Here is a 14,960-nt window from a genome sequence, read left to right on the forward strand (position 1 = left end):
TAACTGGTCGCACGTGGCACTGGGGGTGGGGGACGTAGGCGTGTCTCGCCGGAATTCGCTGAACTGTCATTTGAAGATGAACGTGGTATTGTCAGAGCTTCGTGGCGGCGCCTACGGCGCTCCCTCCCTCCCAGGCCCTTACTGTTCTTTGCATTGGCCAGATATGTCGTCACTCACAAAACTTCGAGCTCATTGGCGCAAAAGCTCCCGGAGGCGGTGGGTGATTGGTTGGTTGCTGTTCCTGTCCCCACGCCAGTCGTGGTTTAGCTGAACTGAGCCGAAATCCTAAAGGCCGCGGAGTCGGCGGTGATGTAGGTAGCGGTGCCTTGAGTGGCAACAGGTGAGTCTCCGGCTGCAGGGACGGGACGGCAGCACTCAAGACCTGGCTGGATCTCCACTTCGTCTGCGGGCCAGAAACTGGAGGGCGGCGGTGGCTTTCGGAAAGGGATTGGGCTCCGCTGTTCCTTCTTCGCCCTCTCTAGGGCCGGGGCAGCGAGGAACCGAAGGAGGCTTCATAGGTTCCACGCAGGGCCCTCTCTCTGCTCTTCCAGGGGCGCACAGGTTGAGAAGGAGCGGCCTGGCGGCCCGGGCAAAAGAGGCACTCGGCGTCCTTCCCTGGGAGCCGGGCGTGCCTGGCTGCCGCGCACGCTCACCTGGGCCACCACGCTCGTTCGCGCCCTTGACGTCGTGCCGACGTTTCTCCCTAATGCACTTTTGGCGCTTGGGGCTGGGAGAGTGAGCGTGCCAAAAAGGCCCTGTAGTCGGAGCCATCTTACCCCAGAGGGGTCTCCAGCGGCGCAGGGGTGTCAGGACCACGGGCGCCTGGGGCACATGAGTAGCAATAAGAGGAAAGAGAAAGGCGAGGGAAGTCAAGGGGGTGTGTCTGTGCGGTTGGCCGGGGGAATTGGGAGTAACTGCCTCAAGGGGCATCTGAGCGGGAAGTACCTTCCCTCCCCCAGCATGTTCCTGAAAAGTCTCCTCATCTGTGAGATGTGCTTTTTTTCGAAACAAAGAAAAGGAATCTCTAGTTTTGTCGCCCAGCAAGATTTTGAGTGCTGCCATGCACTGGACTTTTATAGACCTATAATGGACTTTCTTTGAATGGTTAAAACATTTATCATTCTTTGGTCACTTACGCCACGTTTGTGAACAGGGTAAATTCTGTGCTCGCTTTCTTTCATCCTAGAAAGGAATGTTATGTACTTGGGCGTAATCCATGATATTAAGCTACTGCTGGCTTAATTTCAGCGGTGAGGCCTATGGAATTTGGTTACCTCCCCTCTGTGGTTACCAGAGGCCGAATGAATGGGAGATGGGCTATCCTCCTTGCATCTTCCCCCTCCCCTGCCCAGGAGTAAAGCTTTCTTTGGTTAGCAATTTAAAAAGAAAATAAATCACAGTCTCTGGAACAAGGATGTATGTCTTTTTCTTTTTGAATTTTTTTTGTATTATTATTTTTAAAAATAGAGGCAGGGTCTCGCTATGTTGCCCAGGCTGGTCTTGTACTCCTGGCCTAAAGCAATCCTCCCTTGTCTTCTGTTATCTCAGTAAGCAAAAAATAAAGTGATCCTCTTGCCTCAGCCTCCCAAAGTGCTGGAATTACAGGGGTAAGCCACCCTGCCTGGTCTGAAGATCTTTATAGACTTCCAAGAGCTTGGTTAGAGGTGTAGACCCAGCACTGCTTTTAAGTCTTTACTTAGAATGTCAAGCTCACGTTTCAAGTAGGTTGATCTCAAAGAGACTGTAAATTTCTGTAAGTTAGTCTGACTTTACTATTGACTTACTTTATATAACCTACCATGATTTCTACTGAAAAATAAAATATTGAACATTTATGGTGTTAGAAGTCAATATAGTGATTACCTTTTATGGAGTAATGACTGGGAGGAGGCACAAGGAGAATTGGTCTGATAATCATTTTTTTTTTTTTTTTTTTTGAGACAGAGTCTCACTTTGTTGCCCCAGGCTGGAGTGCAGTGGCCCAATCTTGGCTCACTTCAACCTCCATCTCTCAGGTTCAAGTGATTCTTGTGTGTTCGCCTTCTGAGTAGCTGGGACTGCAGGTGTGTGCCACCACGCCTAGCTAATTTTTGTATTTTTAGTAGAGACGGGGTTTCGCCATGTTGGCCAGGCTGGTCTCGAACTCTTGACCTCAGGTGATCCGCCCACCCTGGTCTCCCAAAGTGCTGGGATTACAGGTGTGAGCCACTGTGCCCAGCGTGATAAATCATCTTTTCTTGATTTGGTTACATAGGTGTGTTTGGTTCATGAAAATTTATTGAACTTTACAGTTATCATGTATGTTTATATCTGTATGTAAATTATACTTAAATAAAAAGTTCTAAGAACTGGTTGAGAGTAAGGTGATAGTTACAGCAATAGAACACTGGATACTGGCTGGGCCTGGTAGCTCACACCTGTAATCCCAGCACTTTGGGAGGCTGAGGTGGGAGGATCACTTGAGCCCAGGGGTTCGAGATTAGCCCTCGAAATATAGTGAGACCTCATTTCCACAAAAAATACAAAAATTAGCTGGGCGAGGTGGCATATGCCTGTGGTCGCAGCTGCTCTGGAGGCTGAGGTGGGAGGATTGCTCGAGATGGGGAGGTTGAGGTTGCAGTGAGCCGTGATTGCGCCACTGCACTCCATCCAGCCTGGGTGACAGAGTGAGACCCTGTCTCAAAACAAAAAACTCAAATGAAAACTGGATGCTGTGGTGCCTCCTCAACTCTGCCAAGTTATCTCTTTTGGCAGTGAAGCTTCCCAACGCTGAATTTCTTTGCCTCTGAAATTTCTTAGGTTATTTCCAAGATGTCTGCTAGCCATAGGGAACTACTACATTTCCAAGGGATATTGTTGTTTAACCTGCCTTAAAGACTTTGTTTTATATTGCATAAAATAAACAGCTTCTCTGCTTCATAAATTCTCATTTCAGTAGAGTTTAGAATGAGGCATAGTTGCATTTGTTGTATCATTGCTTCTGTACTTCTGTTTTTTAAAAAAATTTAATTAATTAATTAATTTATTTTTTGAAACAGTCTTGCTCTGTTGCCCAGACTGGAGTGCAGTGGCATGGTCCTGGCTCACTGCAACCTCTGCCTCCCCAGGTTCAAGCGATTCTCATGCCTTAGCATCCTGAGTAGCTGGTATTACAGGTGTGCGCCACCGTGCCCGGCTAATTTTTGTGTTTTCAGTAGAGACGGGGTTTCACCATGTTGGCCAGGCTGGTCTTGAACCCATGACCTCAGGTGATCTACCCGCCTTGGCCTCCCAAAGTGCTGGGATTACAGGCCTGAGCTACCGCACCTGGCCTTATACTTCTGTACTAAATGACTAAAGGCTGCCACTGTCGTAGCAGTGCTGAGGCTATGTTGCATATCCCACTTGGATGCTGCAGTGGAAAATAGAATTTTCTGGTAAGGCATCGAAAGGTTTAATTGAGTTTCCCTTTGAAGACAAGACTCACTACTCATTGGCCACAGTGTACCTAAAATTGTTGAATTTTTCCTGGGAGCCATTTCTAATTGAGGAGGATTTTCTGCATGTTGCTTCTATATCTTTGGAAAGAACAATTATTTGGCTTGCTTTTCTTGTCATGTTACAGAATTCCATTAAATTACAATGGGAAACATTTTTGAAAAGCTCTTTAAAAGTCTACTTGGGAAAAAAGAGATGAGGATTCTTATATTGGGTTTGGATACAGCTGGAAAAACCAACAAACATCTTGTATAAATTGAAGCTGGGGAGACTGTGCCTACCGTCCCTACAGTAGGTACGTTAATGAAAGACCTGTGGCAATTCCAGTTTACGATTTAGTATGTTATATATATTTTTTAGGTTCTGTTTCACCAGAGAAATATGTTTTATTTTTACATGCTTCTTATGTTATTGAATAATTCTTTTTAAAAATCTTGTCTACTCCAAGAGCATACATTTTTAGAGGCCAAAAACCAGGTTATATTATATATCCTTTTCTTTTTTTGACTCTGTCACCCAGGCTGGAGTGCAGTGGCGCATCTCTGCTCACCGCAGTCTCAACTTACTGGGCTCAAGTGATCCTTCCACCTCCCTCCTGAGTAGCTGGAACTACAGGCATGCACCAGCATGCCCAGCTAATTTTTGTATTTTTGGTAGAGATGGGGTTTTGTCACGTTGCCTAGGCTGGTCTCGAACTCCTGGGCTCAAGCAATCCTCCCGCCATGGTCTCCCAATGTGCTGGGATTACAGGCGTGAGCCTCAGCGCCTGGCCAGGTTATGTATCCTTTTCTAGTGGCTTGAACATTCTTAGGTTCACAAGGGCGACATGTGAACACACGGAGGCTAAGCAAATTTAACCCCATCTGCTTGGCAAAAAAAGAAAAAGATAATGGGCAAAACAGGGAGGGTAGTTCTGTCCCCCACTCCTCGCAGCTAGTGTCCCAGCAGAAGGCTGAGGTGGGAGCTGGGAATCTGCTGGTGCCTCCTCAGTCAGCCTCTGTTCCAGCTGGCCTTCCTTAGTGGCAGCATCTCATCTCTCTACACCAAGTACACTCCCAGTGCTTAGAGATGGAGTGTGATTTCTTTTCTTCACTCTGGCTCAAACCAACTGCTTGAGATGATGTCCAACTAGAGAAATAGACAAGCTGGCTGCATTGCTCTTACTGTGAACCAGCGCTGTGTTTTATGGGCTTATGAAGAGATTTACAAAGCGAGTTTTGATAGAACTGAATCTTTGCCTTGTTAACTGCCTCTAGATCCAAACTTCTGACTGAGGATACACCCCACAGGATGGCATGTGAACATTACTACTGTTCTGAATATTGAATTAGGCACAGGACTCAAATGATCAACTTTCTTTTGTTTTTTTTTTTTTTTTTTTTTTTGAGATGGAGTCTCACTCTGTCACCCCAGGCTGAAGTACAGTGGCGTGATCTCAGCTCACTACAACCTCCGCCTCCTGGGTTCAAGCAATTCTCATGCCTCAGCCTCCTGAGTAGCTGGAATTACAGACGTTCACTACCATGCAAGGCTAATTTTTGTATTTGTAGTAGAGACAGGATTTCACCATGTTGGCCAGGCTGGTCTGGAACTCCTGACCTCAAATGATCTGCCCGGCTAAGTGCTGGGATTATAGGCGTGAGCCACTGCACCCAGTCTCCAAATGATCAACTTTCAACCTGGGCAGTAGCTGCAAAGATTCCATCGATTGAGGAGTGGGAAACCGAGGAGGATGTTCGAGTTATGAGATGGTTGTGCGTAAGGTAGTAATTTGGTTAAATTTTTCAAATGGATAAGCCAGTGCTGCTGTCCAGGAGGCACTTTCTGCAGTGCTTGAAATGTTCTGTGTCTGTGCTGTTTAGTGTTGTAGCCAATAGCCATGTGACTGTTCATGTGCTTGAAATGTGGCTAATGCAACTGAGGAACTGAACTTTTTTTTTTTTTTTTTTTTTTTTTTTTTGAGATGGAATCTTGCTCTGTCACCCAGGCTGGAGTGCAGTGGTGCGATCTCAGATCACTACAACATCCGCCTCCTGGGTTCAAGTCATTCTTCTGCCTCAGCATCCTGAGAAGCTGGGATTACAGGTGCATGCCACCACATCCAGCTAATTTTTGTATTATTAGTGGAGACGGGGTTTTACCCTGTTGGCCAGGCTGGTCTCGAATTCCTGACCTCAGGTGATCCGTTCACCTTGGCCCCCCAGAGTGTTGGGATTACAGGCATGAGCCACTGTGCGTAGCCGGGAACTGAACTTTTAATTGTATTTAACTTTAAGTTTATTTTTTATTTATTGATTGATTTTTGATTTTAACTTTAGCCACATTGCCAGGCGCAGTGGCTCATGCCTACAATCCCAGCACTTTGGGAGGTTGAGGTGGGAAGATCACTTGAGACCAGGAGTTCGAGACCAGCCTGGCCAACATGGTGAAACCCCATATCTACTAAAAATACAAAAATTAGTAGTGGCATGCACCTGTAATCCCAGCTACCCGGGAGGTTAAGGCAGGAGAATCACTTGAGCCCAGGAGGCAGAGGTTGCAGTGAGCTGATATTGCACCATTGCACTTCAACCTAGGTTACAGAGCAAGACTGTGTCTCAAAAAATAAATAAATAGGCCGGGTGTGGTGGCTTATGCCTGTAATCTCAGCACTTTGGGAGACCGAGGCAGGTGGATCATAAGGTCAGGAGTTCGAGACCAGCCTGGCCAACATGGTGAAACGCCGTCTCTACTAAAATTGCAAAATGGGTGTGGTGGCCCGAGATCACACCACACACTCCAGCCTGGGTGACAAGAGCAAGACTGTCTCAAAAACAAAACAAAACAAAACAAAAACATAAATAAATAGTCACAAATGGCTAGTGACTATGTATCGGACAGTGCTGGGGTAGACAGTTGTTCAATGTCATTTATTGAATAATTTTTCCATGCTGATTTGAAATGCCTTCTTTGTCACATACTGCATTCTCGCTGGTATGTGTGTCTTTTTCTGGACAACCACCTGTTGCATTTATATTTGAACTCTATTCAAGTGTTACTAGGGCTTGGCATATCCTTAAAGATAATTCATTATTCATTTTCAGAGATTTCCTGGTTATGCTTACTTGTTTATTTCTCCAGGTTAAATTTTAGATAATTTTGCTAAGTTTCCTGCCCCTGCCCCTACCATCATTATAGGATTGGAATGGCATTGTATTTATTTGTTTAGGAAGAATTTAGATTGTTGCAATGTAATGAGTGTCTCTCACTAAAATAAGGCATGACTAGAATTGAGGTTTGGAAGGTGAGCAGGCCCAGCTTGCTTGGGTCTTGACAGTCATGTTTGGGATTTGGGTGTGGGAAGCCGCCAAGGGGACATCTTTCCTCCCTTCCCTTCCCCTTCCCCTTCCCCTTTCCCTTCCCCTTCTCCTTCCCTTTCCTTCCTCCCTCCCTCCCTTCCTCCCTTTTCTGTCCTTCCCTTCCTCCCCTCCCCTCCCCTCCCCTCCCATCTCTGTCTCTCTCTCTCTATCTCTGTCTTCCTCTTTTCTTTCTTGGATCTTATTCTGTCATCCAGGCTGGAGTGCGGTGGCATGATCTCAGCTCACTGCAATGTCTGCTTCCCGAGTTCAAGCAGTTCTCTTGTCTCAGCCTCCCAAGTAGCTGGGACTATGGCACACGGCACCAACGCCTGTCTAATCTTTGTGTTTTTTTGTAGAGACAGGGTTTCGCCATGTTGCCCAGGCTGGTCTCAAACTCCTGAGCTCAAAGCAATCTGCCCACCTCAGCCTCCCAAAGTGCTGGGGTTACAGGTGTGAGCTACTGTGCTCGGCCTATTCTCTTTTTTAATTTTTAATTTTATTTATTGGGGAGATTATTCTTTCTTTTTTAAGTTTGAAAATATTCCAATCAAACATAAATGTGTAGAGAAATGACGTGACCACACTACGTGTTTTTAAGCAATTGCTTTGATTAGAAGATGGTGACCGGATGGAGAGAGGGAGAGTGGCTGAGGTGAAATTAGTTATATGGTTTCAGGAATTGAGGCTAGAAATGATGGTCTGTTGGGTTAGGGTGACTATTAGTTGTTTAAGGGGTTGAATTGATACAATGTGGTAGTAGGGTTCTAGGGGTGCGAGCATCGGATGTTTCCAGGGCACCTCTCAGGCTATCAGCTTGTGGAACGAAGTCAATGAGGGGATAACTAGCAGAGGAGGAGGTTGGGGGTAGGGACCTTAAATTCCGTTTTTGACTGATCACCTTGTTTTGGGGCCTTGAAGACATTTGCCAAAGCTGTTAGATTATGAGCCTGAAGCTCAGGACAGAGGGCTAGGTTGGGGGATATAAACCTCAGAGTTAATACAGAGATAGGAATGAAGTCGTGGGAGTGAGTGAGATTGCCTAGGGAAGGGTGCAGAAAGAGGAGAAAGTATGGGGCCAGTGAGCCAGGGGGACTCCATCATTGCAGGATCAGTTAAACGTGGCTGAGTTCACTAAGGAGACTGAGACAGTACAGCCATAGAGATAGAAGGAAAAGGGAAGCTGGGGAAGGGTGTCAAGGAGGGAGTGAGCAGTAGTGTCAGATAGAAGATCAAATTATGGAAGAACTGAAAAGGCCTGTGTTAGATTTATTGACCTGGTGATCACTGCTGACCTTAGTGAAAACCAGCCACCCAACATGGTAGAGCAGAGCTAAGGTGCTGTTGCGTGAGAGGACCAAAGAAAGCTCAGTGAATGTAGCCACACTCCTTTGAGACATTTGACTTTAAAAAAGCAAATAGGCCAGGCGTGGTGGCTCACACCCGTAATCCCAGCACTTTGGGAGGCTGAGGTGGACAGGTTGCTTGACCTCAGGAGTTTGAAACCAATCTGAGCAACATAGTGAGACCCTGTCTCTACAAAAAATTTTTAAAATTTAGCTAGGTATGGTGGCTCATGCTTATAGTTCTAGCTACTTGGGAGGCTGAGGCAGGAGGATCCCTTGAGCACAGGAATTTGAGGCTGCAGTGAGCTATGATTGTACCTCTGTGCTCCAGCCTGGCCAACACAGCAAGGCCCTGTCTCTTTAAAAAAAAAAAAAAAAAGCAAATAGAGGCTGAAGATGTGAAGGAAGAGGGTGCAGATGAAGATGTGGGGATCAAGGAAAGGTTTGTTTTGTTGTTTTTAAAGATGTAAAAGGCTTAAGCATGCCAAGGTGAACAGATTGGAGATATTCAGATATGGGGGAGAATAGGAATAGTAAAAAGTTCCAGACAGTCTGGGTGGAGTGGATCTGGCTCATAGTGGGAGGGAGTTGGTGGAAGAGAGTTACCTTCTTCTGTTGTTCCAAGAGGGAGGAAGAAAAGCATGGGTACAGATGTAGACTGGCTTTTACACTGTATGGTGGAAGTGGAAGTCAGTCCCACTGGTGGCTTCTCTGCTCTGAAGTACACTGTGATGGTCTCCTGCTGAGAGAAAGGGCAGGTGCGTGGCTAGAGATTGGAGAGTAGAGAAGGTTTGAGACACCTGTCCTGATGAATGGGCAAGGGGACCAGCACATTCTCTTTGAAGGCTATAGATCTTTGACTAGCAGGCTGCTTTGTAAATTAAAAGTACTATCCGCATGTTGAAATTGTTTTGAATTGTTGAACCAGCACAAATCATAATTAAATGTTTTCCCCATATTTCATTTAGGTTTCTGTACGGAGACAGTAGAATATAAAAATATCACCTTCACTGTCTGGGATGTTGGCAGTCACTTCAAAATCAGACCCCTGTGGCGGCATTTTTTCCAGAACACAAAAGGTAAAGATTATTCAGTCTGTAGCCTCGATATTGTTTCTGTGAAATGTCTCTAAAGACGGATGCTTGAAGTGATACCTTGTGGTGCTCTGCTCTATTTACACTGTCAGCCATTTCCTCTCTTAGGGTCTCCTTACACTTACTGGGGAGGTTTCTTTTGTGAGACAGAGTCTTGCCCTGTTGCCTAGGCTGGAGTGCAGTGGTGTGATCTTGGATCCCTGCAACCTCCACCTCCCAGGTTCAAGTGATTCTTCTGCCTCAGCCTCCGGAATAGCTGGGGTTACAGGCATGTGCCACCACGCCTGGCCAATTTTTGTATTTTTAGTAGAGACGGGGTTTTGCCACGTTGGTCAGGCTGGTCTCGAACTTCTGATCTCAGGTGATCCGCTTACCTTGGCCTCCCAAAGTGCTGGGATTATAGGCGTGAGCCACCGTGCCCAACCCTGCTGTCTACTTTAAATTACTACTAGATTACTTCTATTGTCTACTAGCATGTAAATGCTATATAGTTAGACTGTGTTGTTTTTTATTTGTATATTTTTTTTACTGTTGCGTTATTATTTTTATTTATTTATTTATTTACTTATTTATTTATTTTTTGAGATGGAGTTTCACTCTTGTTACCCAGGCTGGAGTGCAATGGCGTGATCTTGGCTTACCACAACGTCGGCCTCCCAAGTTCAAGTGGTTCTCCTGCCTCAGCCTCCCGAGTAGCTGGGATTACAGGCATGCACCACCACGCCTGGCTAATTTTGTATTTTTAGTAGAGATGGGGTTTCTCCATGTTGGTCAGGCTGGTCTCGAACTCCTTTTTTTTTTTTTTTTTTTTTTTGAGACGGAGTCTCACTCTGTCGCCCAGGCTGGAGTGCAGTGGCGCAATCTCGGCTCACTGCAAGCTCCGCCTCCCGGGTTCACGCCATTCTCCTGCCTCAGCCTCTCCGAGTAGCTGGGACTACAGGTGCCTGCCACCACACCCGGCTAATTTTTTGTATTTTTAGTAGAGACGGGGTTTCACCGTGGTCTTGATCTCCTGACCTCGTGATCCGCCCGCCTCGGCCTCCCAAAGTGCTGGGATTACAAGCGTGAGCCACCGCTCCCGGCCTTGGTCTCGAACTCCTGACCTTAGGTGATCCGCCTGCCTTGGCCTCCCAAAGTTCTGGGATTACAGGCATGAGCCACTGCGCCTGGCCTGCATTATGACTTTTTAATATTTTTGGTTCAAGGTGGGTTGAATCCGTGGATACAGAGGGCTGACTATAGTTTTCACACCCTGATTTTCATGTAAAATATTAAGCACATGGAATCTACAAATTACTCATTTTAGAATTTATTTGGAGTCTGTTTGTTTTGAAGATTCTCCTGCATGTACTTCATAGTAAAGACTTACATATTCGTCAGTCTTTCCAGACCAAATACCCAAGTCGACTGTCCCTTTATATTTTATATCATTGTTTTAGCTGTTACCTTTGGCAATTAACTCTATTTGCAGTTATCTTTTCCAGGCTATAGATTTTAGAATGTTTTTTCTCAAAGTAGTGCATTTATTTTTTTAACTTTTTAGTGGATAATCTAAAACAAATACAAAGACAGAGAGGATAACATAACGAACCCCCATGTACCCATCACCAGTCACCAGGTTGTCACATTTTTAGTGATGCCAAATGGTTTCAGATGGTATCAGCCTAATTCCCCTGAATTAAAATTCTCCATCAACTTTTCACCTAATCGTTTTAGCATCCATTGAAAACTGTTGCCTAGACACGTTATTTTATTAGAAGTTACAAAATGGTGATTTTTCCCCCCTCCTAAATCTTGCTATTCTTCTGCATTTATTAGCTAAAATCCTTCTAAACAAAGAATTCCCTCATCAAATATTTGGTTTCCGTGAAATATACTTTGTACAAGAAAGGCCGGAAAAATGCTTTATTCTTTTCCTTCATGGATTTTCAGAGAAACCACTGGATGCCCCACAACTTCCATGGTGACTCTTAGATGTTTGCATCTTCATGTTTCGATCTGCAGATTATATATTTTTTTGATACTCAGAGCATCCATTTATCTTGGACTGGCACTTGACAACTTGGCAAACCTTGCAGTTTCTTAACTGTAATAAAACTAGAACACATGGATTTGAACCATAGCTCTGTGGTGAAACCTTGAGAGAGTTAGGTAATCTCGTCTGTCTCAATTTCCTCATCTTAAAATGGAGATAATACCTACTGCCTGCATCATTGGGCTTAAATTACTTATGTAAAATGCTTCATTTAGTGGCTGGATGACAGTAGGCACTCAAAAGCCCAAATTGTTTGAGGTTTCACTTCATCATTTCTCTGGCAGAATTCTTTTTTCTTACCCTACTGGGAGTTTTCACATTCAAATAACAAGATTAAATAAATACCTTTATTTCTTCAATCTTCTCTTCACAACAAGCCTAATTTTACTGAGTTTCGGTAGCTATTGTTTTTGATGGTAGGGAGCTGGCTGTACTCTAGGACCTTGGGGTGGGAAATTTGGACTTTTCATAAAATAGCAATTGGGAGCTGCTGAAAGAATGGACTTGCTGTGAGTGGTCTTGGATGCAGCCCGTATTTTTTCTGCCAGTTTCTAAAGATCAGGCTGTCTTTTAGTTTAAATGTTTTTCATCAGTATGTTGAGTATGACAAAACTTAATGCTTTTAGGTCTCTATTAAGACATTTAACTGTGTAGATTTCACTTGTATAGATTGGAATTTGAACAGTTTCTGATTTCCTTTTTATTTTATTTTTATGTTTTTGAGATAGAGTCTCCCTCTGTCGCCAGGCTGGAGTGCAGTGGCGCGATCTCGGCTCGCTGCAACCTCCACCTCCCAGGTTCAAGCAATTCTTCTGCTTCAGCCGCCCAAGTAGTTCGGACTACAGGTGTGCGCCATGCCCAGCTAATTTTTGTATTTTTAGTAGAGACGGGATTTTACCATGTTGGCCAGGATGGTCTTGGATCTCTTGACCTTGTGATCCGCCCGCCTTGGCCTCCCAAAGTGCTGGGATTATAGGCGTGCATCACCGTGTTTTTTGTTGTTGTTGTTGTTTTTGAGACAGAGTCTTGCTCTGTCACCCAGGCGGAGTGCAATGGTGTGGTCTCGGCTCACTGCAACCTCTACCTCCTGGGTCAAGCAATTCTCCTGCCTCAGCCTCCCAAGTAGCTGGGATTACAGGTGCCCGCCACCATGCCTGGCTAATTTTTTATATTTTTAGTAGAGATGGGGTTTCACCATGTTTGCCAGGCTAGTCTTAAACTCCTGACCTCAAGTGATTCACCTGCCTCGGCCTCCCAAAGTGCTGGGATTACAGACGTGAGCCACCGTGCCTGGCCGTGATTTCTTAATTGATATTTTTATAGAAGGCATAAGATGGTCCATTAGTTATTATGGAGAAATATTTTTCTCCTTGATTTTAGGTTCAGTTATTTTAATTTGTTGAATTGCAGCATATCTGTCTGGTTCAAAATTCGAAAGTAAGAAAAGGTGTATACTCATCCTTTGGTATCTGTGGGGGATTAGTTCCAGGACCTCCCATAGATACCAAAATCCTTGGATATTCAAGGCCTTGATATAAAATGGTGTAATATTGGCATATAACCTATGCACATCCTCCTGTATACTCTAAATCAGTGGTCCCCAACCTTTTTGGCACCAGGGACTAGTTTCGTGAAATATAATTTTTCCACAGACCCAGGGACCGGAGAGGGGGATCAGGGATAGTTTTGGGATGATTCAGCACATTGCATTTATTGTGCACTTTATTTCCATTATTATTACATTGTAATATATAATGAAATAATTATACAAACTCACCATAATGTAGAATCAGTGGGAGCCTGAGCTTGTTTTACTGCAACTAGAAGGTTCCATCTGGGGGTGATGGGAGACAGTGACAGATCATCAGGCATTAGATTCTCATAGGAGCACGCAGCCTAGATCCCTCGCATGTGCAGTTCACAATAGGATTCACACTCCTATGAGAATCTAATGCTGCAGCTGATCTGACAGGAGGTGGAGCTCAGTTGGTAATGTGAGCGATGGGGATGGGACACGGCTGTAAATACCAATAAGGCTTCTCTCACTCACCTGCTGCTCACCTCCTGCTGTGCAGCCCCGTTCCTAACAGGCCCAATTCTTAACAGTACTGATCTGTGGCCCAAGGGTTGGGGACCCCTGCTTTAAATCACCTCTAGATTACTTATAATGCTGAATACAGCATAAATGCTGTATAAATAGTTGTGAAACTATTGTTCGGGGAATAATGACAAGAAAAAAGTCTGTACATGTTCAGCACAGATGTAGTTTTTTTTTTTTCTGAATAATTTCTATCTGTGGTTGGTTGAATCCATGGATATGGAACCCATGGATGTGGAGGGCCAATTGTATAGTAACAAGTCGCTGTCTCATTCCTGTCCCTTAACCATTCAGTTCCCCTCCCATAGACAACCTTTTTTTTTTTTTTGAGACAGAGTTTTGCTCTTGTTGCCCAGGCTGGAGTGCAATGGCTTGATCTCGGCTCATTGTGACCCCTGCCTCCTGGGTTCAAGTGATTCTCCTGCCTCAGCCTCCCGAGTAGCTGGGACTACAGGTGTGTGCTACCATGCTCAGCTCATTTTTGTATTTTTAGTAGAGATGGGGTTTCACCATGTTGGCCAGGCTGGTCTCAAACTCCTGACCTTAGGTGATTTGCCCACTTCGGCCTCCCAAAGTTCTGGGATTATAGGCATGAGCCACCGTGCCTGGCTGACAGACATTTTTATTTCTTGTATATCTGTCCAGACATATTTTATGTATATACTGGCAGCTCTATATACATATATTCCAATTTAAAAAACACATTAATAGTATACTATTCATGTGTAAATATACTTTTTTTTTTTTTTTTGAGATGGAGTTTTGCTCTTGTTGCCCAGGCTGGAGTGCAATGGTGTGATCTCGGCTCACTGCAACCTCCGCCTCCCAGGTTCAAGCAAGTCTCCTGCCTCAGCCTCCCGAGTAGCTGGGATTACAGGCATGTGCCACCACACCCGGATAATTTTGTATTTTTAGTAGAGATGGAGTTCCTCCATGTTGGTCAGGCTGGTCTTGAACTCCCGACCTCAGGTGACCCGTCCACCTCGGCGTCTCAAAGTGCTGGGATTACAGGCATGAACCACTGCGCCCAGCCGTAAATATGCTTTTTGTAGATTCTCTTAGTTCAGATGTAGGACCAGTCTGATGTTAGGTTCTTAGGTAAGGACCTATATAAAGATAGTATAAAATGGTACCTAATATTACAAAGCTTTTTTAGGAATGGCAAAGGGATAATATAGCAGCTTCCTCCCTATCAGTTCTGCATTGTGACTAAGGATCTCAAATTTCTGGATAATCTGGCTTGCTTAGTTATGACAAGAGACCAGAACTTGCCGATAGCATATGAAATCTTCGGGGGAGTTTTGAATGTTTTTCATTTTTTAATCTGATATGATGTAGCAGACATGACATTGACTCACGTGCAAGCCCCAAACATGCTGAAGCCGCAAGAGCTCTCTATCAGCCATAGTAGGCTGCTCTGGAGCCGTTGGTTCAGGCAGCTGTTGAGTGGGCCTGGGAGGCACAGAGGGAAAGGGAAGAGGGCTGGCACTGGTTTACTCTCCTAGACATAGTCATGAAATCTCATGGTCAAAGGAAACCAAGAAGTCATCTTATCCTGCTACTATTTTCCTTCCA

At 44.8% G+C, this 14,960-nt stretch overlaps 1 pseudogene; it reads left to right on the forward strand.

The window, feature by feature from the left end:
• Nucleotides 1-242: 242 nt before the first annotated feature.
• LOC129470166 (ADP-ribosylation factor 2-like) overlaps nt 243-14,960 on the forward strand; it is a 96,537-nt pseudogene continuing 81,819 nt past the window's right edge.

The sequence above is a fragment of the Symphalangus syndactylus genome, chromosome 20 (genome assembly GCF_028878055.3).
Source record: "Symphalangus syndactylus isolate Jambi chromosome 20, NHGRI_mSymSyn1-v2.1_pri, whole genome shotgun sequence".
In the NCBI taxonomy this organism is placed as follows: domain Eukaryota; kingdom Metazoa; phylum Chordata; class Mammalia; order Primates; family Hylobatidae; genus Symphalangus; species Symphalangus syndactylus.